The sequence below is a fragment of the Schistocerca serialis genome, chromosome 1, assembly GCF_023864345.2.
Source record: "Schistocerca serialis cubense isolate TAMUIC-IGC-003099 chromosome 1, iqSchSeri2.2, whole genome shotgun sequence".
Classification (NCBI taxonomy): domain Eukaryota; kingdom Metazoa; phylum Arthropoda; class Insecta; order Orthoptera; family Acrididae; genus Schistocerca; species Schistocerca serialis.
This window is the reverse complement of record NC_064638.1, coordinates 495853779-495864695: the sequence shown is the minus strand read 5'-3', so window position 1 is coordinate 495864695 and position 10917 is coordinate 495853779.

Sequence of the window (10917 nt, the reverse complement as noted above, 5' to 3'; positions counted from 1 at the left end):
TCCATCCAGGCAGAGCGTATGGGGAATTGGGAGCTCCGCATAGAATGTGTGAGAGCTATGCCCCCAATATTCCATGCAACTGGACACTTTCCTTATGCTAGGGCTTGTCATTTGTACCTCCAGGACATGGAAAAAATGAAAGAAACCATGGAACTCGCGGAGTTCGATAAATTCACCAAGGACAGCTTCTTCACGGTTCGACGCACTATTTTTTTTTGTATTGGTGTGTAGTGTGGACTGGCATGACGATAAAACAAACGCTTTTGTAGAACCTGAAGAGTGTTAGAGGTGTTACACACGGAAGAGGTTCCACCGATAGTGTGTTGAACCGATGGATTTGCGGTATACCAATAGCCCATCACATATGTGAAGCTATGGAACAGTTCTGCAATTTACTTTCGGTTTCGAGTGATCAACATGTTGAACTGAGGACTGGGAGGATAGAAATTAACGATAAAATTTGCAGAACATTTCACCTGTGGTTTCAAGGGACCTGGACGTTCAAAATGGTTCAAATGGCTCTGAGCACTATGGGACTCAACTGCTGTGGTCATAAGTCCCCTAGAACTTAGAACTACTTAAACCTAACTAACCTAAGGACATCACAAACATCCATGCCCGAGGCAGGATTCGAACCTGCGACCCTAGCGGTCGTGCGGTTCCAGACTGTAGCGTCTTTAACCGCGCGGCCACTCCGGCCGGCCGTTCCAACAACACACTCCATTTGTTTATGAGAAACAATTGTATTCGTTAGGATCTGGATTAGTAGCTTCTCAGGAAGTAAACTGCTACAAAGCTGCGTCAGTTGGTGATGAATCTCTTCGAACAATAGTTACTGTGAAATTTCGTTATTTAATTAAACTTTTAATTAAACTGAGATCACTGAGATGGTGAAACTTCTACATTATTTTATTCTGGAACTGCTGAGTGAGATTGAATGCAAGTGTCACTTTGCTGGTCTTTATCATTACAACACTGACCTATTGAATTTGGCCCGACTAACAGAACTCAAACTTTTCCTATACATTAATTACCTACAATATTCAACGGTATCGCGATCTTACTGGATTCAAATTAACTCAAAAGAATGGCCCTGGTTAAGAAGAAATACTGGTAATAACGTACACATTTCATAAATCACTTACCTCACAAAAATATTCATTACAGGAACTACAGCAATGCCGCAAGCACCAATGCTGCCAGCTAAATAAAAGATTCTAACTACTGAAGGCTCTAACTACTGATAGGTATGTGGTTAACAAAGGAAATATTTTGTTGCAGAGTAAACAATGTTTTTACCTTAATAATGTGACAACCAGTTTAAAAAAATATATTCGTCCACGACATCCAGTTCTAAAATCATATATTTATCAACAATATCACATTTCCATGACAGATACACGTCCCAGATACTCAGCTTGCGCAAACACTTTAGACCTCTAACCTCCATCAATGCTAACTACTCACTTCCAACCTCAATCACTGCTGGCTGTTCACCTCCAACTGCAAGTCCGACCAGCCACAGAGAGTCTCTTACAGACTGCCACAGCGCAGTCAGAGATTTAATACAGAGCGCCACATAGCGCTGCCAACATACAAACACATAAACAGTCTACTTACAACTGTCTCGCCAAAATTTGGTTCTCTAAAGCTTAAGCGATCCAGCATGGTTAGGACAATGTGCATCTCAACTGTAACGCTTGAAAAAAATATAAGTAGATACAACGCAGTTATTTCAGAGAATACTGTGCACGTTTGATTCACCTGATGATTTAAGCGATTGCTTCATTTACGAATTATCGAGTGAAGCGATGTGTCTGTTTGGCAGCAGTGGGTTGATGAGGAAAACAAAAACGTCGTCGCTGTACAATCTTTTCAATCAAATACCTGAAAGGAATATTGGCAGTAATGAATCGAAGTTCTTTGTTACAGAATGAACTTTTGGTGACATTTATGAAACCTTAATAGCCTATATTCAGAGACATTGTAAAGATGATGTTACTGTTGTTCTTGACGGATATTCAGAAAGTTCTCTGAACATAAAAACCATTGCACGCCAAAGGCGAACGATGAAGCGGACCTCACGAGAAATTTTCGTTACTGACGAGACTTGTGTGTTGAATCACAGTCCGCCTTTCTTAGTAACCTCAGCAATAAGAAAATGTTTATTAAACAGATTGTGTAAAAACGAGACATTTTTGGTATTGAAACAACGATTGCGGATGTCGATGCGTATGTTTAAATTGTTGCAAAAGCAATGAATGCTTCAAATTGTACCAGTAAGTGATTATAGTGGGTCAACATGTAGATCTTCTTGTGCTACTTACCGCTCTTGCACCAGACGACACAGACATGATCCTGATGAAGGAAGGTAAAGGTAGCATCAGAACAAGGTGTTACAATTCTAAACATATACATAACTTCCCACTCGTTCATGAATGCAAGAATTCAATACTGTATCCTCATGCAGTAAGAGGTTGCGACAGCACTTCATCCTTGTTTGGGGAAGGAGAGCTGCAAGCTTTCCAACTATTCAACCGGTATCCAAAACTTCATAATATCCCACAGATATTCAACGATCCTGTTCCTCTCCGGATACAACTGCAAAAGCAGGAGAGAAATTTATACTCTCTCTCTACACAAAAACAACTTAAATGCCATTCAATTTAAATATTTTAATGTATTTGTTGGCCAGGCAAATAATGCTGTCATATTCTCTCATTTGCCACCCACTACTGTTGCAGGATGCCTCCACTTTTACTGAGTTTACCAACAAGTCCAGCTATGGCTGGGGAACAAGTTGGATACCAGACACTGGGGCTGGAGGGAATCAAACTCGTCCCTCATCCCGATTCACATGAAACGACTACCCGCTCAAGTCAAAATATTGCTGCTGATTTCATGCTGCACTTAAGGCGCGGAAAAAAGAGTGGATGTGTGAAGGTTGACCTACACTGCACAACAATGTTCAAAAACTGTCGTGGACAAAGCTGCACTCATGTGCCACGCAGAGATTTGACAGAAGATTTGGATAATGGTTTTATGTAAACGAAAATAAATTACATTGAGGGTGGGGGAGGGGGAAGCCGTCCCAATTGGGGGGGGGGAGAACTTTTGATTTTTTACTTCTAAATACCCTAAGAGTGTCTTCCCAAAGTTTCAAAACTTTCTAAATTTTTTCTCTCATTTTTTCTAATTTTCCTGGACTTACTCCTCATGGTGTTCCTTTCGCTGGTCACAGACCGAGAAGAATTCTGTTGACATAGTTACGAGAATCTATGTCACGTACAAATAAAGACTTTTGTTCACTAACAATCCCAACGCCCTCTCTAGCTAGAGTCCATGTTCTTCTGAATACTTCTAGTGGATTTACCCGAAGGCATTTACTACCACTGCTGTGGGCAGGAAAAGGTAAAGGGCTTCTTATTTTTGTTTAGGGCTTCTTTTTGTGGCCTTAAAACTTACTTCTGTTGATGCACATTTGATTTAATTTTGTTTGATTTCACCTGTTTAGCGTTGTTATATGTCAACTGTATAGGTCTCCCTCATCTGTGGGAGATCCAAGATTTCTGATGAGAGGATTTGTTGAGGTGGTCACCCGCAGGCATAATTTTCTTGTGGTGTCTTGAAATCTTGTGAGGACTTCTTGTTCTTGAGCGGCTTCGTACAGGTACTTCGCTGGAAACTGAGGGTCCACATGAAAAATTCGTCTGATGACCTTTTTTTGTTGCGTCTGCAGTCGGCGTAGGTATCTATTGGCTACATTGCCCCATGCAGCGCAAGCGTAATCCATCACAGGCCTGATGAGCATCCTATAAATCGTAAGTCCGTTGTTCACTGGCAGCACTGAGTGCTTGTTCAGGAGTGGGTAAAGCGCTCCTAGTCGCTGATCGACTTTGCGGCGAGCTTCTGTGACTTGCTGTTGCCGTATCAGCTGTCGATCCACGACCACTCCTAGTTAGCCTGCAGACGTTTTCCGCGGGATGATTTCTTCAAAGAGGCGTAGCTGCTGGTCGTGGGGTTGAGTCCTCTTCCTGGTGAACGTGATGGCGTGGCTCTTTTGAGCGTTGAAACGAACTCTCCAGAGTCGAGCCCATGCTTCAAGATCAACGTAGGTGACATTAAGGTGTCGGTGCGTTGCTTCCGACCACCTATTTCTTGTAAAGACAGCAGTGTCGACTGCATAGATCGAGCGTTCCAGTAAAGGCGATTTCGGGAGATCGGACACGTGTAAAGAGTAAAGGATCGACCTTAGCACCGATACTTGTGGTACGCCAGCTTCTATGGGTCGGTTCGTCGATTGTGAGTCATCCATGCGCACTGCAAAGTTCTTCCCCTCGCAGGTAGGAGCTGAGGAGATGTACAACTGGTTTTGAAAAGTCTTGTGTTCGCATCTTCCAGAGTAGCACTGAGTGCCAAACGTTGTCAAAGGCCTTCGGAACATTCAGGAAGATAGCTTCACAGTATTCCTTGTTACTGAAGGCCGTCTCTTCAGAAACGCGTATCAACTGCTGTGCAGTGGAGTGGCCGCTCCTGAATCCAAATTGCTCTGGAGGAAGTAGCTGCGGACGATCAATACTTGTCCTCAGGCGATTCATGAGGGTCGTCTCGAAGAGTTTTCTGGTTTGTGGAAGCAGGATGATGGGTCTGTAGTGTTTTGGGTTCTTCCTATTCTTACCAGGATTTGGTACAGCCACGACAACAGCGTGCTTCCAGGCAGCAGGATACTTCTTCTGATGCAAGATGGAGTTGAAGATATTCGCGAGATGAACGAATGCATCTTGTGGATGTTGCTTGGGTTCCTTTCCGAAAATTTCAGCTGTCCCTGACACTTTGTTACTGTCCATGGCTCTGATGAAGCGAGATACTTCTTTAGGGGAGCGGGTTGGAAGTCTTTCAGTTTCTTTATCGTCATCTTCCTCAGCCAGATATGCCGCGATATTCTCTTCTACTTCTCGCGTGTGCTCCACATTTTTCGGCTCGTCTACTGGGATGAAATTGGCTGGGAACACGTCGGCGAGGGCGTTGGCCTTGGCAGTAGGAGTGTATGCCACTCCACTCGGTATGTCTAATGGTCGAGTTGATAGACGTCTCTTCATGAAGAACCGCACAGTATCCTAAGCATCAGCACTGGGAGTGAAGGTTTCGAGTTTCAGCGCCCACTGTTGATTCTTGTGATTCAATGTTGCTACTTTGATGTCGCGTCATAACTAGTAAATCCGCCACTTGAGAAGAGGGTCTCTCATGATGTGCTATTCCTCCGAAAGTCCGTTGAGGACTTTGATGAGGTCAAGTACATCCTGTGCCAGCCCTGTTCTAGGTTTCGGATGACCTCTGGACGGCGGTGTTGATGCCATCAGCGCTGCAGTAACTGCGTCGTTGAACGCTTCCACTGCTGCGTCAAAGTCGTGGTTTTCTGCGTCGAGATGCGGCTCTATCGATAGAGTAATATCTTCTCTGTAGGCGTTCCAGTCAGAGCGTCCGATGTTGAGTTTTCTAGGTTGAGAAGTGGACGTCCAGGTTGAAAATGACCAGTAAGTGGCTAGAATTTAGCTCTTGGTTTGATTCCAACAACTTACTAAAATCCTTCAATCTCTTTAAGTACTAACCACTTAAGGAAAAAAGCAACCATTTGAGAGACAATTTTGCAAATGTGTACAGACTGCTTTATGTAACTCTTGATTCGGTGAGCAGTTTGCAGAACCATCGTCGCTTGGTTGTTGCAGAGACGAGGGCCCTCCCACACCGTCAGAGGGGCGTCATCTCCTGCAAAGCGTAGCACTAACGCCTGCAAAACTAGAACACACTAACGCCCAAACTTCCAGATATCAGACGCTCAGATCGGTACCAAACTTTGTATGTAAATAGAGTATCAACCAAATCACCGATTTAGTTCGTGCTGTGTGCTGTCGTCCAGCAGAACATACGTAAACTGTAATTAAAACTAACACCCGAGCTACGGAGCAGACGAGAAGCGTATCTATGAGTTGTTGATTTGTAGATATCGCATAGGTGAGTTGGTGGAGCTTGAGGTTGTCGTCGCGAAGGTCCCGCGTTCGATCTGAAATGATGACAAGTCTTTTCTTTTCTTTTTTTGCTGTTTCGCGTGCAATTGTTACATGGGAGAACATTTTCCTGACATGAAAAAAGACTTTTCGGAGTTTATACCAATGTTCGTTTGGTAGTCTGCTTTCGCTTCGTTAGCTGAAAGCAGCAAACCTATAGAGTACAGATGATGATGATGATGGTGATGTTTGGTTTGTGGGGCGCTCAACTGCGTGGTTATCAGCGCCCGTACAATGATCCAATCTTTGCTCAGTCCAATTTCGCCACTTTCCTGGATGATGATGAAATGATGAGGACAACACAAACACCCAGTCATCTCGAGGCAGGTGAAAATCCCTGACCCCGCCGGGAATCGAACCCGGGACCCCGTGCTCGGGAAGCGAGAACGCTACCGCGAGACCACGAGCGGCGGACTAGAGTACAGATACGTGTGCCGTTCTGTAGCAATTGTCATCAGTTGGGATTGATCGTGGGGCCTTTGGGAAGACAACCTCAAACTCTACTAACTCAACCACGCGAGATCTATGAAGCAATAACTTACAAAAATGGTTCAAATGGCTCTGAGCACTGTGGGACTCAACTTCTGAGGTCATTAGTCCCCTAGAACTTAGAACTAGTTAAACCTAACCAACCTAAGGACATCATACACATCCATGCCCGAGGAAGGATTCAAACCTGCGACCGTAGCGGTCTCGCGGTTCCAGGCTGCAGTGCCTAGAACCGCACGACCACTTCGGCCGGCAATAACTTACAGATACGCTTTTCATGTGCTCGGTAGTTCTGGTGTCTCTTTTAATTATAGTTTACACATTTTCCATTGGACGACAGCACACTGCACACTGCACTTGCCAGGAGATCCTCTTTATCCTCGACAGACATCTCGTACACAAGACGTTTCACATGGCCGCACAAGCAGAAATAAAACTGGATGAGATTAGTTGAACATTCTGGCCACGAAATGGGACCTCATCTGCCCATCCTATTTTCGCGGAATGTCTGATCCAGGTGCCTACGAATCCTGACTCCAAAGTGAGATGGGGCTCCATCATGGTGGAATCACATCAGCTGACGAACAACAAGCAGGATGTGTTCCAGGAACATGGGCAGTATGTTCCTGATAAACAGCTTGTACAGTGGTGCATTTAAGTGGGGAGGAAGAAGAAACAGGCCTAGTACAGCATCACTGATTATGGTTGCTCACATGTTGACTGATAACCTGTGGTGATGGCTGTTCACAGCTGTAACGCTGACATTGTTATCGGTCCAAACATGAATACTGCGACAACTTAACAAGCTGTCTCTTCAGAAATATGCTTCATCCATGAAAAGTGCAAAAGCAGGAAACTGAGAATCGACTGCAATGCATTCTATGAATCACTTGCTGAAATCGACATGATGTCCAAAGTGAATAGGAGTCAAGTATGCACTTGCTATGGTTGTAGAGGTGTAGCTACGTTTCCTGTAATACTCACCCGACAGTATTGCTGCGTAGCTGAATAATTTTGTTGTTAAGGTTACCCTGGGTTGATACGCCAAAAATAATGTCAACAAGGCGTACCGTCAATGTATTATCACACAACCTTAGAGAGAGGCAGGCAGAAACGCAAATCTTGCCGTGCTACATAACATGGCACTCTTAGGTAGCACTACATAACTTCAACGCCCGAGCGCCACTGAAGAAACGAACATAAATAGGCAGAAAGAACCGAACTCAGTGAACCAGAATATTTATTTATTTACTAGAGCGAGGTATGGAAAGGTGACGGATCTGATAAACAAGGGCAAATTTGCTCATACACCCAGAGGTAATGCGTCAAACTCGCAGGCTGGGCCTTTAAATAACGAGGCCTTCAGGGCTCATAGAGACATACAGTCATGGCTCAAAGAGACATTCAGTCATGCTGCCATTATGTCAACAGCTCTAGAACTATACAGAATGACAATGACAGCTAATTGAGCTTCAGCGAAACCGTCACAAACTGATCAATGATAGCATTCCGTATGCCTGCTTGCTGACTTCAACACTGAGGCGCTGCGAAGCTGATGCATACCACAGCCATGGTCTGTCTTTGCTACCTACCGGGACATCGCGGATGAGAGCACTGGGGTGTGGGCACTGGGGTGTGGCCAAACCTTCACCGTGCAGTTAACTGCGTATGACCTGAAAGCTGTGCTCTGTGCACCGACTTTGCGTGGCGCGTTCTCGCAGCCTCCTTGCCGATTTGTGAACATCTATCGCAGTCTTTGTCGATCCATGTTGGGTGACCAGGACGTAGCTGCATGACAGCCAACTTCCTGGAATACAGTCGGCAGTCTCCACCTGATTATCAGACTACTTGTCTTTTAGAGTGTTGAGGTGAAAGTCTCCACTGTAGCGAAGAATGTTCGACAGGCGAAGCCTCTTGGTTCTACGCTGCCACCTGCACAGCTTGCGGCTGTGGCACTGGCCTGCAGGGCGACACCACATCTAGCTGACGAGGCATCAGCACTTCTTTGTGCCATGTGCGTTTACTTCTGACAGTTGAGTGCAGTTCTGAAGATACTTATAACTCTGTATACTTTACAAGATAAATAAATGTTATTACAGCTACCACAATGTCAATGGCTCATTCAGACGCGAACGGTACTACTGTCCCACACTCTGTGCTTGGCCTTCTGTTCACCTTCTGTTCACAATGTGACCTCAGTTCCCAGGGTTGCAACAGTATTCTGCGAAACATTTGTTTCACGTGCAAGTGATGGAGCGCTGACGGAGTACTGCGGGCGTCTCATTCATTTGCTTGCCAGTATTCGATAATGATGTCTGCAAGTTCCATCGCGAGGTATGACTCCAACTGGTTGTGGATGATCGTCATTAATACTTCCCCTTATAAACAAAGACAACTGTCAAGAAAATTTCTTCCCAGACGAAAATGGATCTCCAACCTGGCTTGACGAAACCAGCAGGTTTCTACAACACAGAATTGGCAAACTACTGATAATAGTCAGTCTGATTCAGATAATGTGAAACAATATGTCACTGATGGTGTGCCGCGTTAGCACAACTCTCGCGCTGGTGCTTGCACGCAAGTCGTAATCTGTGTCGCTGCTGGCTGAGTCGTGGGCTGATCAGCACTCAGGCTGGAGTCTTGAATTGGACAGCAGCCAAGCCAGACATAGCAGTCCGGCCTTGGACTATGAGTGGCAGCACATGGTGGACTTCATTCAAGTGGCACAAAGGGAAGGGTATCCGGAGTTATCTTGCAAACAGCATGTGACGTTCCTGATGCCATGCATTCCATAAAGCATGATGGGCCTGAAACAGCGGAGTGTAGAGTTGATGGAGAGCCAAGAACAGGGAGCCTACTCCAAGTTGGTACGCTAATGAACTGTGCGCGGGACCTCTTAAAAGTCAGTGCGGGGCGTTGCTACCGTGTGGACACAGATAACCCAGAGGGACGGTTGATGTCGTTTCGAGGGCAAGAGGGGAAAATTCCAGTGGAGATGCAGACAGGCCTCTGGATTACAAGAGAAGCACAAACTAGGTGCCGTCAACAGCATTTTCTTTCGTTGAGTGACGTTACATAATCAGCAGCGAAATGTAATGGCGGTGCAATGAATGATAGAATGATTGGTAATATTACACTATTGGCCATTAAAATTGCTACACCACGAAGATGACGTGCCACAGACGCGAAATTTAATCGTCAGGAAGAAGATGCTGTGATATGCAAATGATTAGCTATTCAGAGCATTCACACGAGGTTGGCGCCGGTGGAGACACCTACAACGTGCTGACATGAGGAAACTTTCCAACCGATTTCTCATACACAAACAGCAATTGACCAGCGTTGCATAGTGAAACGCTGTTGTGTTGCCTCGTGTAAGGAGGAGAAATGCGTAACACCACGTTTCCGTCTTTGATAAAGGTCGGATTGTAGCCTATCGCGATTGTGGTTTATCGTATCGCGACATTGCTGCTCGCGTTGGTCGAGGTCCAAAAACTGTTAGCAGAATATGGAATCGGTGGGATCAGGAGAGTAATACCGAACGCCGTGCTGGATCCCAACGGCCTCGTATCAGTAGCAGTCGAGATGACAGGCATCTTATCCGCATGACTGTAACGGATCGTACAGCCACGTCTATATCCCTGATACAATATATGGGGACGTTTGCAAGACAACAACCATCTGCACGAACAGTTCGACGACGTTGGCAGCAGCATGGAATATCAGCTCGGAGACCATGGCTCCGGTTACCCTTGACGCTGCATCACAGATAGGAGCGCCTGCGATGGTGTACTCAACGACGAACCTGGGTGCAAGAATTGCAAAACCTTATTTTTTTGGATGAATCCAGGTTCTGTTTACAGCATCATGATGGTCGCGTCCGTGTTTGGCGACATCACGGTGAACGCACATTGGAAGTGCGTATTCGTCATCGCCATACTGACGTATCACCCGGCGTGATGGTATGGGGTGCCATCGGTTACACGTCTCGGTGACCTCTAGTTCGCATTGACGGAACTGTGAACAGTGAAAGTTACATTTCAGATGTGTTACGACGCGTACCTCTACCCTTCATTCGATCGCGGCGAAACCCTACATTTCAGCAGGATGATGCACGGCCGCATGTTGCAGGTCCTGTACGGGGCTTTCTGGATACAGAAAATGTTCGAATGCTGCCCTGGCCAGCACATTCTCCAGATCTCTCACCAATTGAAAACGTCTGGTCAGTGGTGGCCGAGCAACTGGCTCGTCACAATACGCCAGTCACTATTCTTGATGAACTGTGGTATCGTGTTGAAGCTGCATGGGCGGCTGTGCCTGTACACGCCATCCAAGCTCTGTTTGACTCAATGCCAAGGCGTAT